Source organism: Lissotriton helveticus, chromosome 1_1 (assembly GCF_964261635.1).
Source record: "Lissotriton helveticus chromosome 1_1, aLisHel1.1, whole genome shotgun sequence".
In the NCBI taxonomy this organism is placed as follows: Eukaryota; Metazoa; Chordata; class Amphibia; order Caudata; family Salamandridae; genus Lissotriton; species Lissotriton helveticus.
The window spans coordinates 1496423212-1496447253 of NC_136057.1; the positions used below are offsets into that span (position 1 = coordinate 1496423212).

Genomic DNA, 24042 nt, shown 5'->3' on the forward strand with positions numbered 1-24042 from the left:
TACTTCCTTCACCAAAAACACCTGCTTCGTATATGTTATCGAAATATGGTTATCATACATGTGTCTGGTTGGAGAATTGGGTACAGTATACCAAGGATGATGGTGTGTTAGCCTTTCCAGAAGGAGGATCCTTTGATTTGGCTATTTTGAGGAATTTGAGACACAAAATGATGAAACTCGAACCGAGACCCAGACCAACTCAATTTGAAGCACTGGTTGAGTGGGAAGATGAGATGCATCAAATGGAGAGTGAGAGGTTAAGTAGGTATCTTAGACCAAGAGGTAGAGGTAGAGATTTGTGGAGAGAAACACATGAGACTAGAATGCGGAGATGGAGGAATGGAAATGTGTGATGGCATGTATCCAGTCAGATTGGTAGAAGAATATGAGGGACGAAAAAGTACGGAGAAGAAAAAGAATACTGAATTAGGAAATCAAAGTTATGGTGAAAGTGAATCAGAGGATGCTGTTTTAGAAGAAATATTAAATAGGAGACCGCCCCCATATCAACCAAGTTCTTTATGGACTACACCAAATGCCCCGATGGCAGAAGAAAGAGTTAATGAAACGCCAAGACAACCATCAAATTTCAGAGATTTCCCTGAGAGAGTAGAAACAAGATATGTCCAGAGTACACTGATAGGAGAAGCTAGAATTAGAGGTACTCCTGTACAAAGTAATGATTCTCACAGAATTGTGCTAAGTGCAGAAAGACGAAATGATGAACAGCCAAATATGTCTGATTATGAGCGTTCTGCACATGAATTGATTCAAACCCTTACTAAAAATATGGAAGCTGTAACTGTTCCAGTAACAATAGGACCTGTAATACCAGTATTTGAAGATCAGAAAATAAAAGAGCCGAGATTAACTATTCCATTACAACAAAGTCTACAGAGAGCAAAAGGGAGTACTTACCTGATTTGTCAGAATTAAGGCAGAATATAAGTGTAAATCCACCAGAATTAACTTTTAATCAAAATATGTCATGCGGATACACGACAGGAGCAGAATCTGACTCTGCCACTCCAGAGAGAAGTGCAGACAAAATAGATTTAACGCAAACACCCATGGGACCATCAGAAAGAGAGTTGAGTGAATGGATTAAAACGTTAAAATTAAAAGAGCATGAATCAAAAGTGTTGGATGTGGCCAAATTAAAAGTAGATATGGAAGAATTAATAATTGGAACGATTGGGACAGACAGATTAAAAACTTACCAGGATGATGAGCTCATGTTTTTATGTAAAAGCTTAACATGGAGAGCTAAGACAATGCATGATCAATTAGAAGAGGTGGCAAGTGAATGTGGAATAGAATTTTCCAAAATAAAGTAATTGCAGAAAACTTATCGAGTAGATTTTGCAGAAAGAGACATTGAAAACATGAACACTGCAGGAAGACTAGTTCAGATAAAAGATTTGATTGTGTTGCTGCGCAAATGGGGTGATGTAGGTAAATGGAGAGTTAAGTGGGCAAAGAAGAAAGAAGAGAATAGTGATAAATCTACACTAGCTATCCCTATTAGAGAAAAGGGAACAGTGGCAACTGAATTCCCTATGAGAGAAATTCCTGGAGGAGGATATGTACATGTTCCTTGGAGCAGACAAGATATATTGTCATTTACAAATGATTTTCCCAGATTGAGAGAGAAGCCAGTAGAATGGTATCGACAAGTAGACAGATTATACGGGCAGAAAACAACAAACAACCTCATCTGAAGAAAGTGTGGTGTCAGACAGCGACGCAAGTACCTCTAGACAACCCATTGCTCAGCAACAACGTCGTAAACCGGGACAGCAAGCACCCACTACGGTTGATATAGCATCCACATCATCATCAGATGCTTTTTTAGAGAAGGGCCAAGCCCAAAGCAAACCTCCGGATCAAGCACCAACTCAACCGAGCGACAAAAAACGCGAAGAGGAAAAGGAAAAGGAAAAGGACCAGGCCAAGAAAACGGGCTCACGGAGCCAGACAATAACCTAGTGATAAACATCTCAAAACATCCACTATCTAAGTTTGAAGAGAGATTGCTAAACAAAGGGACAACTTTTGGGAGCACTTACCACACGAATGAACTAGAGACTGAAGTGGCATTCTTTAAATTTATGAGAATTCTACGATTGAAACATTTCTTCACAATACTAAATCCCATTGAAACAACGGACAGTACAACAGAGAAGTTCAAACCTAAAAGCAATTTCTTAGCTCCATTTTCCCACAAAAGCCTTGACACATTCGAAACTTTAGTCAAAGCTGATATGAGTAAAATCCAATACAAGCGAAAGTTGAATAATCTAACACGAGCAGAACATAGCACCATACAATCATTGGCGAAAAATAAAACAATTGTGATCCAGAAGGCGGACAAGGGAGGAGGACTAGTCATTATGGACTCGGATTCCTACATACAAAAGGGCAATGAACATGTTCAAGATGTAAACATTGGAAATCTCTCAAACTCAAGACAAGATCTTAGAAAAAGCAGAAGAATTAAACTGGATTAACAATACCACCAGACGTTACTTAAGACAAATCTATCCTAGAAGACCGAAAATATATTTCTTACCAAAAGTACATAAACATCTACAAAATCCTCCAATCAGACCGATAGTATCGGGATGTTCATCAATTTGAAAACTTAGGAATCTTCATTGATGCTCACATACAACCATTCATTCATGATTGCCCAACATATTTGGAAGATACATCGGACTTCTTAAGAAGCCTTTCGACTATTACAACTGAAAGGTGTATGGATTGGACACTATGCACTATAGACGTGACGTCTCTATATACGTCTATCCCCCATAAACAAGGATTGGAGGCCATGGAATGGGCCCTATTAAGAACAGACAAACCCGAAGAACTTCAATATTTAATCATGCAACTCTTGGAATTCTGTCTAGAAAATAGTTATTTTCTATGGCAAAACGAATACTACACTCAACTCAGTGGAACAGCCATGGGTTTTCCGGGAGCATACATATATGCAAATATATTCATGGCAAAGTTTGAACTGGATTATATTTTAGAAGATCCTACCTGGCAAGAAGGCATCGTTTATTATAAACGATACATAGATGACATTTTCATAATTTGGAAACGGCCTGTTTCAGAACTTATGCAAAACATCAGGAGTTTAAATTTAGCGAACCCAAGAATCCAGGTCACATGCAGCACAAGTACAACATCTATACCATTTTTGGATGTCATGGTAGAAGTAGTAGAGAATACTATTTAAACAAGGCTATACAAGAAGACAACTGACAAAAATACAGCGTTGCTATATGGAAGTTTTCACCCGGCCAATCTAATCAATAATCTTCCGGTATCCCAATTCATGAGGATTAAGAGGATATCATCAGACAGTGAAAAATGTGAGAAGAGTCTAGAAGATTAGAAACAAAGATATCTAGACAGAGGATACCCCAAAAAACTGTTAGAAGCACAAATAGAGAAAATCAAGACAATACCAAGATCAGAACTTTTGCAGAAGAAATTGAAAACTGTGAATAAAAGGATGGTTTTTATTTCAAAATACTTGACAGCGTCGAGGGATATTAAAAGTAAAGTCCACATTTGTAAAGCGCACAATCACCCGTAAGGGTCTCTAGGCGCTGGGGGGCCGTCGGGAAGATTAAGCGAGCTATTGCCCAGAGTCACATGGTGCTGGGCGGACCTGCCGCCGGAGCCGGGAATCGAACCGTGGTCCCCAGATTCCAGCGTCAGTCGCCCTGGCCGCGGCGCCACATCATACAGAGAAGATGGGAGATTTTACAAGTCGAGAAAGACTTTGGTTCATTGTTTATTGACAAACCTTTATTTGCCTATAAAAGAGCGCAAAACCTAAAGGAACTACTCAATAAACCAGAAGGGCATGAGGGGATCAGTAAACAGCGAGAAATTCACAAAGGGACCATGCGATGCTACAATTGTAAGAATTGTAACAATGTTATACCAGGGGACACTTTACTGCATCCTCGCACAGGAGAAAGAATTCAACTAAGGCACACCACTATTTGCAATTCAGAACATGTAGTGTACTCAATTAAATGTCCTTGCGGACTATTGTACATTGGTAAAACGGACAGGAAACTTAAACTGCGGCTTTCTGAGCATAAAAGTCGGATCCGAAATAAGAATCACACTTCACCTTTGGCGAAGCATTAGATGGAGATGTCTCATACAATAGCCCAACTGAGATTTCAAATTATTGAACTTGTTCCACAACGACTAGGATTAGATAATGCTACAATCCTGCTCCAGAGAGAAGCCTTCTGGATACGTAAATCACAGACACTGGCCCCGAATGGGCTAAATGATAAAATGGAAATGATTTGCTTCTTGTAATTTTCTAAACTGTCAGGCTAATATATCCTCACGGGCCTTTAATCCACAGTGATATGTACATATACACGACACTAGGATAAACAGACACTTCCCCTAACAAATGTAAGCGCATCAGCGAAGTAGGGCTAATTTGAATTTGAGATTGTAAATAGGTAGGAATTTGTATATGTTGCCCATTATTTTCTTGTATTTCGAATTGTTTACCTGAATGTCATCAACTTTCTTGCCAAATATAATAATTTTCATTTGACTATGTTGGCACCACGAGCAATATCATAGTGTGATATTCATCGTACCTAAACAATCAATCCCCACCTTTTACTAATGGCGGTCATATAACGTTTTATTATTAAGTCCCACAACATTTTTGTGCGTTAAGCATTAATAGCTAATCATTAAAAAATGAACCAATTATGGAGTAATTCAGCTTCGGTCGATATTCATAAAGTGAAATTTTCACCTCTTACTAATGGCGGCCGCATAACATTTTTTACAAGTCCCTCGTCAATTACCATGTGCCAAGCACAAATGGGTAAACATTAAAATAGGACTAACACCGGAGTGGTTCAGCTCCGTTTGACACACCTAACCGAGAACGCCGTATTCAGTGGGATGACTTACGCTATCGGTAAGATTTAAAACAAACATCAATGAGCGTTCTACCGTGCTTAAATTTCGGACAGGCTTTTGAATGTGCTTATAATCTTCTACCCACAGCCGAACTGCTCTAATAACTTAAGCGAGACCATTTGAACTATCGTGGAGGCTCGCAGGTAAAAACCTTTCTTTCTACTTTATAGAGCTTGAGATTGTTAATCAACGTCACGAAGCTCACTAGAATACATGTATTTTTATTTCTTGTAGGAACTTATTATTTTCAGTTCTTAAAAAGACTCGAAGGTGAGCATATGTTACTTAAAATCACGCTGATGATATAAATAAACACTGATATTCCCTGGCTGTGAACGTAATATATTTTTCTTGCAGATACATAGCATACAAGCAAGACCCAGGTAAACCATTTCGGAAAACTAAATAAACGCAAATATTCTTTATACATAGCATCAGAATAAGATACCTATATAATCCTTCTCTTTTAGATTGTCCGTAACCAAGGAATTAAATTTCTCGACAGAGATTGTCGAGTTATCCCATACCCGTGGTAAGAATCGTTAAAAGTATAAACTTAAAAATTTAAGAAAACCTCTACGGCACCATTAGTAACTAAGTTTCCTCTTTCTTTTTTCTTTAAACAGACCCCCGACGAAGGGGTCAAAGCCCCGAAATGCATCGGGTTTTTTAATACATTGATTTGAATCATGTTTTGAATTATGTTCTTGATATGTATTGATATGATTGAAATGCAATCGCTTATTTTGTGATTCATGTTCAATATATATGCTTGTAAAATGAAACTTTAAATATTTTGTTGAACTTCTGATAAAATTGTTGAAACGTACAATAGGAGAATTTGTATTAACAGCAGTGCGCGTTAGAGTCCTGGTGATCTTTTTGGGACCAGGCCATATACAAGATTTGTAAAAGTATCAAAGGTATTATGGATTGATTTGGATGGGTTGTTTGATATAGTGGTGCCAACAGATTTATGAACAGAATGTAAAATATCTGTGGATTGGCCAAGGGAGGAGTATCCCAGAGATGAGAAAACAGGAGCTCTTTCACCAGAAGTGATGAGAAAATATGAACAACTGATAGTGTGGTTGAAAAATAAAATACCTCCAAAAGAAACTGATTGGGTAAAGATAGACAGGACCACCCAGGAGCCGAAAGAAACTGTGCATTTATTTTATGAAAGGTTGTTAGTTTTTCAAACAATATAGTGGTTATGAGGAATTAAATGAAAAAGATATGAGCCACTATGTGTATAGGTTTGTATATGGATTAAGACCGGAAATTTCAGACATGATTAGACATAGCATGATGGATTGGCAGTCAAGCTCAGTAGATAAGGTACTGAGACAGGCAAAGTATTGCAGTGAAGAAATTGATGCAAAACAGAAAAAGTTGAAAGAAAAAGCCATGTGGGCACAAGTAAAAGTAGCAGAACAACAAGTAGCACAGATGGAGAATAAGAATGCAGGGGATAGATCTTCCGGTGCTGGTCTCCCACGCTGTAATCATGTCCGCGTTCGAACAGCTTCGTGCCAATGTGGGAAAACTTCTAAAAGGCATCGACAGGTATAATCCTGAAAACCTGGCAACTCTGGAGCGTTATGTGGAAACCAAGGCCAAAGAAAATGCCTATGATCTAGAAGCCAATCTAGCAGTACTCAAGCTGTATCAGTTCAACCCTGCTTACTTCCAGACGTCTGTAACGGCTCAGATCCTATTGAAAGCTTTGACAAACCTCCCTCACACTGACTTTACGCTCTGCAAGTGTATGATCTATCAGGCACATCAAGAAGAAAGGCCAATCAGACAGATCTTGTACCTTGGGGATCTTCTGGAGACCTGCCATTTCCAATAGTTTTGGCAAGCCCTAGATGAGAACCTGGACCTGCTGGATGGGATTACAGGCTTTGAAGATTCAGTTAGAAAATGTATTTGCCATGTTGTGGGAATCAGTCAGTCAGTCAAATTTGCTTTATTCGAGGTAAAAAACTCATAAAAGCATAGAACATTTAAAACCATTACATCCACAGTAACAAGTTTTAAAAACATATTTACGACCGCAAGATAAAAATTTTAAAATGATGAAGCATCGTGACATTAGAGATGTTAAAATTCATCAATAAAACCTAAAATTCATACAATTATTTAGGCAGTGTAAGCGCAAAGAGAACGGGTTCTCATCAGCTAGGAGAGCAGATAATGGCCTAGGTTCATCTCAACAAGCCTACTATTGTACAAGTGATTTCCTTCTAATGGCCCATGCCCAACCCAAGAATTTAGCAACTGCCACAGCAATAATTGGCGAAGAACTAGTGCAGATAATCCTTAGGGCCACATCACTCTCTCTCGTGCCTAGCTGTTTGCACATAGCCCTCAGCCAGACACGTCAAGGGACTGAGTAAGCCCCGCACACAAAGAGTAAGTGGGCAATGGTCTCAGTACTGGTTGTACAGGCTGGGCAGACATAAGAATTACCCTCTACCCATCTTCCGGTTAGTGATCTAATTGGGAGAGACCCCACTCTAAGCTGGAAGTATAGCTTCCTGTCCTGAGGTTTGGTTATAATGTCCCAATAGGGCTCAAGGGAAGGGGAAGCTTTTACTTCCAGAAATAGTCCCTCCAGGGTAGAAGGATCTGCATCGTTCCAGTTCCGGCGTTCAACCATTTCCCAATACTTTGATTTTATGATTGCTTTTGTCGGGAACTGGGCCTTCTCTGGTTTCTCCCATAACTCGTTCATGCCTAGAGTCCTTAGCATTCTACACACGTCCCCTAGCCAATCTATCTTATGGAACTTGTCACAGTTAATTACATCCAGAAAGCCCCTTGCGTAATGAGCGAGTTCGGGGGTGACCCAGATACGCCGCCAATATAAAATGGGTCTTAATCTAGCCACATCTGAAATGGCTTTCCTACCCAACTCACAACGCAGAGGCTTCATGGGTGTACTTTTAGGGAGGCCGATAAGGTTTCGAAGGAATTTGTTCTCGGCGAGCGTTAGTGGTGCTAGATTGCCATAGCCCCAGAGCTCTGCGCCATAAAGCGCCGAGCTAATGGCTTTGGCCTCATATACTTGAAGTGCTGGCGCAATAGGTTTGGTCAAAGACCTTTTGTGTTCAGCACTTATAACACCAGTGTTTTGGCGGAATTTAGGAGCCGCTATTTCTGTGTGTTTTCCCCACTTTGCGCCCTTAGCTATGTGGATACCCAGATAAACAAAGTCCGAAACCATTTCTCCCTTTTGGCCATCCATGAAGAAGTTCCCTCTGAAGCTGGAATGGGGATTAAATGTCATGAGCTTCGTTTTGGCTACATTTACTTCAAGCCCATGGTCAGTGCAAAAACCCTCGAAGATATTCAAGGCACGCTGCAGGCCGCTGGGGGGTTTGGATAGTATGAGCGTGTCGTCTGCAAATAATAGGATTGGCGTTTTCACACCATCCAAAGTTGGAGCATCTACAGAGGCAGATAACATACGCTCCACTACTCCGTTAATGTAAAGGGAGAAAAGCATCGGGGCCATGGCACAGCCTTGGCGTAACCCCCGTTCTACCGGGAACTCATCAGTTACTTGCCCATGTCTCCCCCACTGGATCTTTGCGGAGTTTGACTCATGCAGTCTCATCACTAGCGATAGAGTTTCAAGTGGCATGCCCATCTCAGCTAGGACTTTCCAAAGCATGGAGCGAGGGACTAGGTCGAAAGCTGCACGTAAATCAATAAAGGCAGCGTAAAGACTGCCCTTCGCCAACTGCACTGTCTTCCAGTGCAGCAGCGTAAACTGAAAAATCTAGTCTGTCGTGCTGGTCAATTTACGAAAACCTGCTTGATAAGAAGATAGAACATTATTTTCTTCCTCCAAGGTCATGATTTTTGCCAGAGTCATTTTGCCTACGACCTTCTGTACTGTGTCTATAAAGCTGATGGGCTTGTAGTTCCCTGGTGAGGTTTTGTCCCCTTTTTAGGTCTCGGCTAAGCGCGTGGAAGCGCGTTCTCGCCGAGAACCTTTTGTCGCCGTGTCTGCTTTCCAGGAGACAATCCTGGCCGCGCGCATCTCCTTGGAGGCGATTTGAAACTGGCACGCGCACAAGTACGAGCGCTCAATTGACACACACACACACACACACGAGCGCCCATGCACGCACGCACTTACACATACAGAGAACCCACCCCCGCCGTATACACACACACGCGCGCACACACACACACACACACGTGCACCGAGCGCCCCCCCCCGATATCTCAGTTCTGCAGGACTATGATCAAAGTGCAAAGGAGCCGTTCGAAACCCAATCCACTCAACTCCTAGTGAGATAGTAGAATCACCACATCAGGGCTACAAACCTCTTGGGTAGGAGGGCACTGGGTAGGGGATCAAGCATTTTGGTTGGAGGAGAGGCCTCTACCTACCACCTTGCACCCAACGAGATACCATGCCAACTCGTCAGTAAGAAAGCTTGCCGCCCATAAAAACTCTGGAGTAAGTTGTTTTGTAGCTAGGAATGGTTCCTTGACCATGAAAAAACCTGACGGATTTAGCTGCTGAACTCCAGAGTCAGCATTTGACCCCATCATGCTGACTTGCTTAATGTAATGGCAAACTCTATTCCTAAGTTTATATTATTTCAAAATGTATTTCACCGCATGGCGTGAAATATTCCAGCCCACAAAATATAATTGACATTTAACTCCTTCGTTTTTGTTTATACCGCACGTTTAGTATTATAAGGTATTTTTGCAATGTAGAGCTTGGCACTTTCCTGAACTGAGAAGCCTTTAGATTTCTTATGGTCTGGCTTCGAATGTAAATCTGAAAACAATTCCTTATATTTTAGACTGATCGTTTATTGTATTTGTAATAATTCAGTGGAAATCAGACTTTATGGCTTTGCACCTGTAAGCACGCGCACAAGTATGAGCGCTCAATTGACACACACCCACACACACACGAGCGCCCATGCACGCACGCACCCACACATACAGAGAACCCACCCCCGCCGTCGCATACACACACACGCACACACACACACAAGTGCACCGAGCGCTCCTCCCCCTCCCCCCCACTTACCGCCACTCCGGACTTCAGCCGCCACTGCGGGGCTCTCCCTCGGGCATGGGAGCCCTGCGTCACCAGCACTGCTTCTCTCCGTGGGCGCGAGCACGGGCTTTCAAAGCCGGAAGTCCCGCCCCACGGAAGGTTTCGCTCAAGTCGGAATCGCTGGGGGCGTGTGGTGAGTACCCTTTATTTAGAACCTGCCCTTCGCCAAGGATATGGTTGCTCTTATCAAAGCTTGTCCCCCCAGAGGCTGTGCTCATCAGACCCCCACCGATTTCTTCAGACATGGCACCTCTTTCTTTGTGTGAGGCTACTTGTGGACATCACGGCCCCTCCTCCACCCCTGTATGAACTTGCCTGAGTCCGCCAAACTATGCGCTGCCTACAACGAAATAATTAAATGTGTGTTCAGTTTTTGATCGTTTATGCTGTACAAAGAAGCTTCTGGAATGGAATCTGGAATCACACTGTGCGCCTGCCTGCACGCGTGGAGTTGGGAGCTTTGGTGCAGGCTACTCAATCAGGAAAGCGCGCTCCTACGTTTATTCTACCATTTTTAGTGGCTTGCCTCGTTTAAAAAAATCTTGGGGGCTGTGTGTCCCTGAAGTATTGTTCTTTTTGCAGTTTAATACACCGCAAACTTGATCTGACGGTATTGGACCGCTTTACATGAGCACCAGTTGCATTACAAGGCAAGGTTGTGTTTTTTTAAGGCACAGGGATATTATGAGTTTTGCCAGACTCGGGGCGTGTAAGGGACACAGCTTACTTTATTGGACACATGTAATATTATCGAACATGTCAACTTTATGAAATCAAGAGCCATTGCGGAGTTTGTGGATATATGTGGTTGCTGCGTGTTGTGTACCGGATATACTTCCGTTGGGTCTTGCCCCTTACTACAAGCATTTACGTGGTTTGGAATAGCTCTGTCCACACTTTGTACTCCGGTTGAGTAGTGATGGACCGGCCTCTGAAAGGGGTTGCGATCACGGGCATCGTATCTGCATGACTAACAATGGTTTAGATTGACATCTACTGAATACACTCTTGTCAACATGCATTCCTCTAGCTCCTAGTGGACATCAGATGGAAGATCCTACGGCGAAGAGGCATGGCTTCTGTTTGACCCCCACCCAGTGTGTCAGGTGAGCTGCGGAGGCAGGCGCCATCTGGAGCCACAGCAGCATGCCTGGTGCCTGCTGCATGCAGGGCCGGAGTGGCTCGCCCCTCCCCCTCGTATGAAAGTGTGAACCGAACTAGCACATCCTCAGTGCACTTCACAGAAATAATGTTCACTCCACCCTAATACCCGGTCACTCTGTGACTTTTAGGTGCCAGTGACGTCAGGTGACATAAAGTAATGTAATGTAGCAGCACAGAGCAAGTGCCAGCTATCAACAGTGCTTGCCCATGATCAATGGTTTCGGATTTAGATTTTTGCTGCGAAATGCCACTTGTCACATCAGTTTTTTTTTAAGTGGATGGCTCTAGATTTATTTCAGCTTTTAGGCTACGTTTTCCTGGAAAAAATAAGTTTTCATATACATATGGTTTACACATCTGAAAGACAATCCCGCAAGTCGCCCTGGTCCCAGATTTTAATTTGTCATTCGAAGCATGGCCATAGCTTGGTTTATTTTTAGTACTTTAGTGGCAGTGCTCACTGCAGGACAACTTTCAGTTCTTATATTTTCTGCTTCTATTGTCCGGGATTTTCACTCGGTGGTACTTTGACGGCAACGTCACACTCCGCAGGACTTAAATAAATACCTCTGCCATTGTTAAATAAGTTTAATGAGGCGCAAATCTCATCAAAACTGCTATATTTTGATATAATTTTTTTTTTACATAAAATAAGCAAGAAGTTAGTTTTTAACGTGCAATTTACTTTTGAAAAAAATACAGGGTTCAGGTTGGGAATACCTTGCTAAACAATATCACATGATTTCATAATAGTGTCATTTATTTGGTCCTGCCCTTCTCAGAACAGTAATTTACAACAAGGGGTGGTGAGGGACAGAGTCTCTGAATTAAGCAGAATACTCTCACCCAGTCAAGAGATCAGGGCTAGATCCAACACCGTTTTTTAGCTCATTGCACCATCCCAGTTTCAGAACCTGGCTGTATGCAAATTAGTCTGTTCCTGTCCCAGTGCATGATGGGAACAGGGCAAACCAAACTACAAAAGCCAATTCTTACACTGGGAAGGAAACAAGCTTCCGGGGACCGGTTTCTGGCATTACAGCCGTCTTCGGCCCGGCTTGCTTGAATCCTGATGGTGCAATGAGCAAGGGACTCATGTCTGAGTATACCCTTCCACGCTTAGGGTGGACAAAATAATTCAGGTTGGGAATACCTTGCTAAACAATATCACATGATTTCATAATAGTGTCATTTATTTGGTCCTGCCCTTCTCAGAACAGTGGCAGTAGGTTGTAGGAATTTTAAAAAATGCATGAATCAACACACTGAGGTAAAGAAACCTATTTCATAGCTGATGTACCATGATTATATTTTTATTTGTATGAAGACTTTGTGCTTTTTAGTAAGTGTGTGTGTGGTGCTCTGTGTGTGGGGGGGCTCTGAGGGGTTGTGGATGTGTGTGTGTGGGCGTGTGTCTGTGTGGGGCTCTGTGTGGGTGGCTCTGTGTCTGTGGGTGGCTTTGTGTGTGTGGCTCGGTGTGGCTCTGTGTGGGTGTAAATGCAATAGATCATGCATTTGCGAGTGATTAACCTATTGGCATTGTAAATGACAATGCCATTTATTTAACGATTAAGCTATTGGCAATGTAAATGACAATGCCATTTATTTAAGATAAAAAAAAATGTCATGAGCAATGCCAATAGCTCTACCTTTAATAATGCCGAGACCATTGCATTGTAAATGCTTGTTTATATACAGGGATAATTACCGCCCCCAGCCAAGACTTTGGTACAGGTGCCCCTGCGCTACTTCATTAGCCAGATTCAAGATATACTTGCCCCAGCATGATTTCTCTTGGAGAAAAACATCCGCAGGCACCCCGTCTGGGCCTGGAGCTTTGCCCCGTGTAACTGAGTCCAAGGCCACTGCTACATCCGCGTTGTTAAAAGGAGGAGCTTGGAATGTAGCAGTGGCCACAGACTCCCTATTCGTGTCCTCCAGTCGGCACCTGTATTGGGGCCCGAAGTAGTCCAACCAGCTACTCTGGGAGACATAGTTGGAGGGTGGTTCTGGGAGACCCCCTTTCCCCCACTTAACAATGTTCCAGAATAATCTGGAGTCTTTAGCAGAACTGGCAGCTTTGAGATCTTGCCAGTGCTGCTCGTCCCATTGCTTCTTGGCTATAGATACACTGGACTTGTACTTCCGCCTTGCTCCCTAACGGCGGCTGGGTCTTTGCTCTTAATAGCCATCCCCAGAGAAGTTCTAGCTACCCTACATGTAGCATTGTATCACCCCGCTACATGTGGTCGACTTTTCTTGCCCGGCTGTGAGCGTACTACCCTGTAGAAATGGCCTTTTATCGAGCTAAAAAATTCACAGTGCAGATTAGTGATCTCTTCCATATCTGTTATGCTCCCCGATCCCAACTTCAAAATTGCTTCCATGGCAGAAGTAGTGAGATCCAGATCTTTGCTAATACTTTGGAGCGCCTCATGGTTAGCCACAATTTGGGGCCACTTAACCCGCCTCATATCGTTCATTGGGACGATCTCGGCTATCGCTTCTGTTATAGTGTTTAGCCCCTCGAGGCCCCCCCCCCACAAGAGGTGAGTAATACAAAGGGGGTTGTGATCGCTCTCTTGTCTACTGACCACCCTCATATCTTTCATCAAATGCCAGATCGTTAAGCTGCAAATAACGTAGTCGATCCGGCTTTGCCAACGGCCATTATCAAAGGTGTTTGCCCCTTGCCCATCACTCGGTGTCCTACCGTTCAAAGCTCTAAGCCCCCTTTCGCTACATAGGGCGTTCATCTGTATTACTTCTGTTGACCATCTACTCACAGGTTTTATGTCCAGCTTAGGAATCCCCCATTCAGTGTCTGCATCTTCTCCTGATTGCCAATCTTCTACAGAAAGAGGCTCAAAGGTCATATTCATGTCCCCGGCAATTAATATGCTGTTATCACTTGACTGGGCACCGATCAATTGGTCAAGTGCAGCCAAGACCTGGGATTTCCCCCCATCGGGACCTCTTCTATACAGATTATAGATGTCATGGGGTTCCCCCGAAGACATACTAAGCCTAATAAGCTGAATGTCAATGTTGCCTGTAGGGAGCTCTACTATCTTTTCAAAGAGTGCCTGCCGAGCCCAGATTGTTAGGCCCCCTTTCGGTCTTCCCTTAGCGCCTTTAACGGCCGGGACAAAAAGATTAAGGAAACCCAAGAGATACAAATGTAAATGTAAATTGATACTTGTATAGCGCACTACTCACCCGCAAGGGTCTCAAGGCGCTTGTACGAATACCGCTGTGGAACCCATCCTGGCTTTCCCTGTGAGGGGTCCACTCCTGGGCACCCCCAAGGTGGAGGCCAGGCATCCTTAGCGTTGTGGGGGCCGTTGTGGAGATTAAGCAAGCTATTGCCCAGAGTTGCAGAGTGGGACTCCATAATTGGAATAGGCAACGAGGCGAGAATTATCAGGTCCGTGCAATTTTTGAGCCCAAGACCCGCCGATGCGGGGAATTGAACCCTGATCCCGGGCTAGACTTCTGCATCAGGGTCTGCCCCTCTAACCATTGAGCCACACTTCTCCACCTACAAAGGCTCACAGGCCCACATCTCTTGGAAAATACAGACGTCAAAGCCATTTATAAAGGACGCCCATTCTGGTGAGTGCATTCTAGAGCCCAATCCCGCAACATTCCACGAGACTATTCTACCCCCAACCCCGCTAGAATCACCCCCTGTGCTGTGATTGCTAGAGGCTGGACCCCTGAGCCACATACGCTTCGCAAGTCACAACCTCCTGCTGGGTCCTTGATGGCTACGCCGAATTCATTCCCCCCATCTAGGCTGGCCACATCGACTTCTGCCAAGGGAGAGCCTACCGAGCCTAAATGTTCAGCCCCCTCTACCCTTCTACATGTCTTTAGGTGGTTCCTATCCTTGGACCCCTGTTGGACAATTGACAGCTCTCCTGTCCCGGTGAGGGGTAGTCAATCAATGGAGTTAAACCTGGATCTATATGGCCCATTCCCAGTCTCTCTTGGATGCATGGCTGTTGTTAGTGAGAAAGGTAATGGGGGAATTTTCCTCAGCTGGATGCCCGAATTAGCTGGGGGACTTGGTCTATACTCCATCTTGAATAGGTTCTCTGCTAAGTTATCAGACACCAGGGTTAGTTCAATTACATCATGCATGGCCCCGGGGTGTCTGACTCTCCTAGCTCTAACAATGTCTTCTCTAATGATCGACCTGCACCCTCTAACAATAAACGTCTGAACCCGATGGCAGAAAAAAAAATCTAACAATGGAGTTGATGCCCATGAGCACTATCACCGAAAGAAGGAGTCCCCTTATCTCGTGACTAGGAAAGACTTCTTCGAAGAAAAACAACTTGCAAACATCTATACCCAACACTTGATGGCAGGATTATGCAAAGCCTGTGTATCTACAGCACACATGCCTCAAACACATTGTCTTCAGAATCAAAAATAGTTCTTGACTTTTAAAAAGAACCAACCAAAGGTTGAGAAACAATTTGTGCCAGTGGATGAAATCTTATGTAATGATAAGGCATGCTTCCAGGATTTAATACAAACGAAAGATTGGTACCAAAACAGGTACCAATTTGCTTTTCCTTTGCTTTCTTCTTCCTCTTAACCTTTTTATGTTTTGTGAATAGTTGGGCAGAAGAAAAAAGATCACAAAGAGCGACTGAAATGCTCAACATCCGTAGAAAAGGACACACAAACGATGAACAGAATGCAGAACAAATAAAACAAACATTTACCCCCAGTCAAGAGATCTAGGTTAAATCCGTTGTTTTTTTGCTCACCATGCCATCCCAGTTTAGACCCAATCATATGCAAATCAGTCTTGACCTTGCTCCCCTTAGGAACATTCCAGCCTGAACTGGCAAGCCAGGACCAGAAACACGCATCCTGGGACCAGTTTCGTGGTATCACCCCTTATCAGCCAGGCTAGCTTCAATATAGTGGCACAGTGAGCCCGGGACCCACGTCTGGTCATACCTGGTGCACTAAGGGCAAGAAAGCAGAAGAGACACAAATGATGGTCAGAATAGAGAACAAATACACATTCAACCCCAGTCAAGAGATCTGGGTTAATTCCATCATTCTTTTGATTATTACCATGCCACCCCAGTTTAAACCCAGCCATATACCAATCACTCTTGACCCTGCTCCTCCTGGGAACAGTCCAGCCCAAACTGCCAAGCCAGGTCCTCCCTGGGCCAGCAACAAGCATCCTGGAACAGGTTTCTGGGTATCACCCCTCATCAGCCAGTCTAGCTTGAATCCCATGGCAGAGTGAGCCCGGGACCCACGGCTGGGCATACCCAGCACACTTAGGGTGAGAAAGCAAAAGAAACAATCCGTCCATCATTTTGTTGTGGTTGCTATATTTGCCCTAAGTGGCTAAGGGTATGCCCAAACGTGGAGCCCTTGCTCGCTATGCCACTGGATTCAAGCTAGCCTAACTGATGAGGCGTGATACCACGAAACCGGTCCCAGGATGCTCGTGTTCGGACCAGGGACGACCTGGCCTGGCAGTTCGGGCTGGACTGCTCCCATGAGGAGCAGGGGCAAGAATGATTTGCATATGGCTGGGTCCAAACTGGGATGGCTTAGTGAGCAAAAGAACACTGCATTAAACCCACATTTCGTGACTAGGGGTGAGTGGTTGAAAAGTTTCACACTCTGTCCATCATCTTGTTGTGTTTGCTATGTTTGCTCTAAGTGGCCAAGGGTATAGCTAGACGTGGGTGCTTTGCTCACTCTGCCACTGGATTCAAGCTAGCCTGGCTGATGAGGGGTAATAACCGGAAACGGTCCCAGGATGCTTGTTTGCGGTCAGGGGATGACCTGCCCTGGCAATTTGGGCTGGACTACTCCCAAGAATGATTTGCAAAGGGCTGAGTCCAAACTGGGGTGGCATAGTGAGCAAAAGAATGAGGGAATAAACTAAGCGTGGGCGTAAAATCCGTTTCGTTCGCGGAATTTGCAGATTTTTGGCAAGTTTGCGGTCTGTGAATCACGCGAATTTGCCAAAAAATCCACAAATTTGCAAGCTGCAGATTTGTTTGTTTGGTCGCGCTTGAAAAATACAATATCGCGCGCGGCGTTGACTTACCGTGATTCTGAGTCCGCCGAGTTGTTTTTCTCCCGGTTTGTGTGTGCTGCGTGAGTTTTTCGACCGCAATTACGTCATCGCGGTCCGCCATCTTGCACAGCGAGAGTTTGAGAACGCGAGTACGTCATAAGGGCCCGCGATCACGCATCGCGGGAGTAAACAATGCCGAACACGTAGATGTGGCGCGCAGCTGACATCCGGCGGGAGATTTGAACAGCTCGCTTTCCCAAAATTGCAAAAATTGCAATTCTGCACAAGAAATCCACCGCAGGCAGCATAAACCTTCTGAAAATCATGATTTTGATCGGAATGACTCCTCAGATTGAGATTTGGCTGCACTTTTTTGTGGAAAGAGTCCATTTTTGGGGGGGGTGGGAGGAAGGAAGTGCCCCAGAGACTCCAACTTCCTGTTCCTGTCCATTAGGCTCCTCCCAGTGCTTTGTCCATCTCCTGGACACTTTTTATTTGGATCTGGAGCTGGAAGGATTACTTTTTGTGGCTGCTGCTGGATATTTGTATTTGAGGACTTTTTGGACTTTGGAGTTTTTGGATCACTTTTGCATTTGAGATTTTACAAGTAAGTTGGTGTTGTTTGTTTGGGGCATTGCAGTTGCTGCAACTACAATGTAAAAACTTTTTCACAACTTTAAAAAAAATTATATTGTGGGTAGCCACAGTATCACGTAGGCCCAGGGTTAGTCATGGGTGCATGATACAACTGTTTCTATGAGTTTTGTTGAACTTAAATCTCATTTATGTCATTGAATTTTAGCTCACTATATGTGGATTTTTTGGGGGATTTTGTGGTGCCTGTAAAGCCTCACTAGCCAGTAGGCCCAATGGTAGTGAGTGGTGCATGGACCTAGTCTTTCTGTGGGGTGTCTTGAATTTAAACATCATTGAGGGCATGGATGGCATTGGATTGTGGTGATTTTGTGTGTTTTTCGAATTTTTGGGGTGTTGTTGGGGCCTGGCCATGTGGGTGGGGGCCATTTTGAGGCCTGGTCCAGGCAGGGACTGGCCATGTGGCTGGGGGACAAGGTGCCATTTTGAAGCCAGGCAGTGTGCTCAGGCCTGCACCCAGTTTGCCTTGCTTTCAACAATTATGCCAGGTGCATGGACCTAGTCTTTCTGTGGGGTGTCTTGAATTTAAACATCATTGAGGGCATGGATGGCATTGGATTGTGGTGATTTTTGTGTGTTTTTCGATTTTTTGGGGTGTTGTTGGGGCCTGGCCATGTGGGTGGGGGCCATTTTGAGGCCTGGTCCAGGCAGGGCCTGGCCATGTGGCTGGGGGACAAGGGGCCATTTTGAAGCCAGGCAGTGTGCTCAGGCCTGCACCCAGTTTGCCTTGCTTTCAACCATTATGCCCAGGGGTAGTCAGTGGTGCATGGACCTAGTCTTTCTGTGGGGTGTCTTGAATTTAAACATCATTGAGGGCATGGATGGCATTGGATTGTGGTGATTTTTGTGTGTTTTTTGACTTTTTGGGGTGTTGTTGGCACCTGGCCATGTGGGTGGGGGAAATTTTGAGGCATGGTCCAGGCAGGGCCTGGCCATGTGGCTGGGGGACAAGGCACCATTTTGAAGCCAGGCAGTGTGCTCAGGCCTGCACCCAGTTTGCCTTGCTTTCAACCATTATGCCCAGGGGTAGTCAGTGGTGCATGGACCTAGTCTTTCTGTGGGGTGTCTTGAATTTAAACATCATTGAGGGCATGGATGGCATTGGATTGTGGCGATTTTTGTGTTTTTTTACTTTTTGGGGTGTTGTGGGGGCCTGGCCATGTGGGTGGGGGGCATTTTGAGGCCTGGTCCAGGCAGGGCCTGGCCATGTGGCTGGGGGACAAGGGGCCATTTTGAAGCCAGGCAGTGTGCTCAGGCCTGCACCCAGTTTGCCTTTCTTTCAACCATTATGCCCTGGGGTAGTCAGTGGTGCATGGACCTAGTCTTTCTGTGGGGTGTCTTGAATTTAAAAATCATTGAGGGCATGGATGGCATTGGATTGTAGTGATTTTTGTGTGTTTTTCGACTTTTTGGGGTGTTTACCTGATGTTCCTCTGGCTTCCATTGCTTTTAGGTGAACAAGAGAACCACCAGTGCCAGGAAGAAGTCCTGCAGTGGTGTGTGCAGCACAACGTCATGTGAAGTCACGTGAGGCCACAGACAAGACAACTCTGCAACTCGTGCAACTGCGGCCTATTGTTCTGACATCTGAAGAAGATGGGCCCAAAGAAAGGTGGCCGTAGCGCCTCAGCGAAAAAAGTTGCCACTGCCAGTAAGACGGGACAGGAGAAGCAAGTGGCACCACCTACCAAGGAGACTGGTGTGCCCACCGACACCTTTTTTTGGGGAAAAAAAACTACGCCTGCAGCAGCAGCAGTGTCCGCCGGGGACCAAGCTGGAAGCAGCACCTCCGCTTCATTGGGCTCAGTGCCACCACGCCAAGTTAGGTCTAAGACCATGAGTGCTGCTGCGGCAGCCACTTTGGTTGTACAATCACCATCGACCAGTGATGTTGGCTCATCACAAGAAAGTACCATCCAATCAACGCCAGGTGTAACTCAGCTGACGAGTGTTCAACAACCACAGCCGCAACGACAACCACAGGTGAAACTAGTACAAGCGCAAGTACATGCGCAAGTACATGCGCAAGGAGAGGCGCAAGGAGAGGCGCATGGAGAGGCGCATGGAGAGGTGCAACTAGAGGTTCATGGAGCGGCACAACTGCCTACAATGTTTGTTCCTCCAGAAGTAGGGGCACATCAGGAAATTGATATTCAAGCGGAGGTATCATCCGAGGAAGCCACTCCTCCTGAGGATGATCCACTGTCTTCCAGATCCCCAGCAAGAAAAAGGTCAAGGAGGGCTACTACTACTACAAGTTCTTCTTCAAGCCCCCTTCATTCTGATGACCTTGATGTTGATTGGAAACCAGCAATGCAGGCTGAGAGTGAGGCACGCCATGAGCCGACAAAGGTAGCTAAGACTAGAAGGAAGGTTCCAGCAAGGCTTCGACTTATGTGTGATGACGACGAACAAGAAGTGGTGTCTTCTGCTGCTGATGAACAGTCTGACGACGACCCAGTCATCACAGACGTCACTCCAGCCCCAGCGGGCATGCAGCAGACAGATATTTTCACCCTATCCCGAATGGCTGCGGAGCGGGATGTGGATGGCGTGGCACGGGTACCACCACCAACGCAGTTAACTACAACACCAACACGACCTACAGCTTCCATCTTTTTTAGTCAGAAGGGCCGGCAGGGACCTCCATCCAGCTCGACCTCCATTACCTCAAGTAGCGGCGCTGTAAGTGCACAACAGAGTCAAATTCAGCCGCGCCCATCCTCCACTTCATCTGGCATTGAAAGTAGCACCTCAACCACCAGCAGACATCTCCAGTCCCCAGTTTGGGACTTCTTTAGTGTTAACAAAAAGGCGGAAAACATGGTCGTTTGTTCGATTTGTAAAACATCAGTTAGTCGGGGTAAGCTTGGTACCAACTATGGTACCGGAGGCCAGAGAGGCCATCTCCAAAAACACCACACTATCATTTGGGATGCGCACCTAAGGAAGATCCGGGAAGCCAAAAGTACAAATCCAAATGTATCCATTCATATTGCATCTGATGATGACGAGGGGCTGATCGTGCAAGGGGGGGGAAGTGAAGAACCGACCGACATTTTTTCTGGTACACCCAGTACCCCTGGCAGCAGCACTGCAGTGGTAGCGCCCACACCCTCTACCCCTGCAACATGTATGAGTCACACTAAGAGTCTGGGAGAGGCACCAATGCAAAAAACTACATCAATGAGCCTAACTGGTTTGAAGTCTGCATCATCATCATCATCATCATCATGAAAAATGGCCCAGCCCACCATTAGAAGCATGTTTTGGTCGGATGCTCCATTTGAACGCAACCACCCAACGGTACGTCTGTATAACGCAAAGCTGGCTAAAATGCTAGCGCTGGACCTTCTCCCTTTTTCTTTCGTGGAAGGGGTGGGTTTTCTAGAGTTTGTGGCAACAGTCTGCCCTAAATGGAAGGTTCCTAGCCGGTCCTATTTTGCCAGAGTTGCGGTTCCAGCACTACATCAAGATGTGCTGGAGGTGATTTGGGCAGCTTTGCAGAAGAGTGTTGTTCACACTATCCACCTGACAACAGACATGTGGACCAGTTGCCAAGCCCTTGATTACATGTGCATCACTGCACACTGGGTCTCTTTTGCAGGGGTTAGAGACAAGACAAATGTAGGTGTTGACCCGGACACACTTTTTCAAGCTACTCGGAAACATGCAACATTAGCCATGTTTGCCATGCAGAAAACTCATACTGCACCTAACCTTTTGGAGGAGTTTGATATGAAGGTCTCTGAATGGCTGCAGTCAAGAATTCACATAGTTGGTTATGTTTCCACGGATAATGATCCACAAAGCTCTTTCCTCCCAGGGACCATCCTTTATTTCTTCCTTTTACACCGTTATGTTCCTCAGCGCGACCTTCGCTCTTCTAGTCACAATCTTCTCACTCCCGGTCTTTTCAAGCATAAAAAACACGGCGGTTTGTGGTTTTCCACTCAAGCCCCTCTCTTTTGGAACTCCCTTCCCCCTGCACTCCGCCTCCTCCCATCCTATGCTCAGTTCAGAAAATCTTTAAAAACTTGGCTCTTTTCATCAGCCTATAATTAGCCCATCCCATCTGCACTGGCCAGCCTTCCCACTTCAGCGCCAAGAAACCGTAGGTGTACGTGCGCTTTATAAGTCCTATTTTCATTCATTCATTCATTCATTCATTTTCATTCATTCATAATGGCAGTAACATAGTTAAGGCCATGCATTAAGGTGGCTATTTCAGAGTGCCGTGTTTTGCGCACAGTATTAACATCGTGGTGCAAGATTTCTTGAAAAATGAAAACACAGTCAGCAAGTTACTGACCACCTGCCGAAGAATCTGCACACATTTCAGCCATTCTTTTAATGCCCAGAAGGAGCTGAGGAGAATTCAACATGAACGTAAACTGCCAGTCAAAGGACTAATCCAGGAGGTGGCAACACGTTGGAACTCAACCTTTTACATGCTTGAGCGTCTGTCTGAGCAGTGGGGGGTAATAAATGAGTATGTCTATAAACTGGGTTCTACTATGAAAGACATGAGGCTAGAGTTGGAGGAATGGAACCTAGTTGCAAGCCTGACAGACATGCTTAGTCCTTTTGAGGTCTTCACGCGTGAAGTCAGCAGGGAGGACTGTTCTTTGGGCAAAGCTATCCCATTGTTGCGCATGCTAGAGCACCAACTGAAGGAGGTGTCTTCAACGTTCCGAGATGATGCTGAAAAGCAAGAAGCATATCATTTGGCGGAGAGGTTATTAAGCCGCCTAGTTGACAATCAAAGGCTTAAAAACATACATACAGAACTACATTACATTTGTGCCACTATTCTGGATCCACGGTATAAAAAGGCAGTGGCCAGCAAAGCATTCATTCCTTTTGATGAAGCAGATGTTTCAAAGTACAAACATTGGCTAGGTGTGTCAGCCAGTCGGTTCAAAAAAGAGCGGCAGAAAATTCAAGGAGGCGGCAGAAGTAAAACTGAATCAGCAGGCCATCCGGCGTCAAGTTCCACTTCTGAATATGTGGCCGAAGGGAGTCACTTTCCCTCACAGCCGTTAACGACACCAGGAGCAACCGTATCATTGCCCTCAGCTGCACCAGGCCGAGCCATAAAATGGTCGGAAGAGGATTGGCTAACTCATCAAAGGTTTGCTCGTTACAGTGCTGCAAAGGCCACAGATGGTACGCAAAGTGGAGCAACCGTGGAGAACCTTGAGTCGATGGTGCAGGCCTATCTGGATGACCCAACAGAGGTCTTTGTTAATAAGAACCCATTGCTGTATTGGTACAGGAAAATGCCTCTATGGCCACTGATCACCAACCTGGCTATACATTTTTTGTCTTGCCCACTCGCAAGCGTGTCTTCTGAACGTGTTTTCAGTGCTGCTGGTGCCATTGTAACTTCAAAAAGGACCCGCCTCTCGCCCAAAAATGTGGAGAGGTTAACACTGATCAAGATGAATCAGCACTTCATACCACCAGATTACAAAATACGTGAATGCACGCAGGAAGAAGAGGACACCGACTTAGGTGACGGAAGTTCTTCTCTGTTAGCTGACCTACCCCCGTCTCAATTCATAGAGTTTGAGGACGAGCTCTACTTCCCTGACACTGAGGCCTAAAAATGACTTCCTTTTTTCTGTCCTTATTCACTTTTATTCCTGTGCGTCTCTTTGTTTTGCAACTTTTACCACAACAAAACTCTAATCACCTAATCACAACAAGTCCATCAGCAGCACTGTCTTCATCTTATATTCCTTATTGATTTGAAGGTGCCGCAGTCTGCATTCCTGAGGTTCACAAGTTCACAACTCAATCATGCTCCTCTATACTCCAGGCTCACCCTATCCATTTCCCTCAAGGCAGATGGATGGATTACGACGAGTCCCCTCAAGTGGGACTGAAATTACTGACTGACTACATGCTTGCTGATTGCTGACAGAGTTACTTCTGATATTGACAGGAGAGGCTGCCCTGTGGGCCCTCACTTTCCGAAGAAGATGCGGACAAAAAGTAGAACAGGTAATGAATAATTGAGAAGATGGCATGCAGTGGACAGCAATGGCTGTCTGGCTCTGAT

The 24042-nt window shown here is 45.1% G+C and overlaps 1 protein-coding gene and 1 pseudogene across 3 annotated transcripts in view; one reads left to right on the plus strand and one right to left on the minus strand.

Annotated features, from left to right (window-relative positions):
• STX18 (syntaxin 18) overlaps window positions 1–24042 on the minus strand; it is an 897615-nt gene that overhangs the window by 31812 nt on the left and 841761 nt on the right. The gene's annotated exons all lie outside the window — the stretch shown is intronic.
• Window positions 6472–6985, plus strand: LOC144791400 (eukaryotic translation initiation factor 3 subunit K pseudogene; annotated as a pseudogene).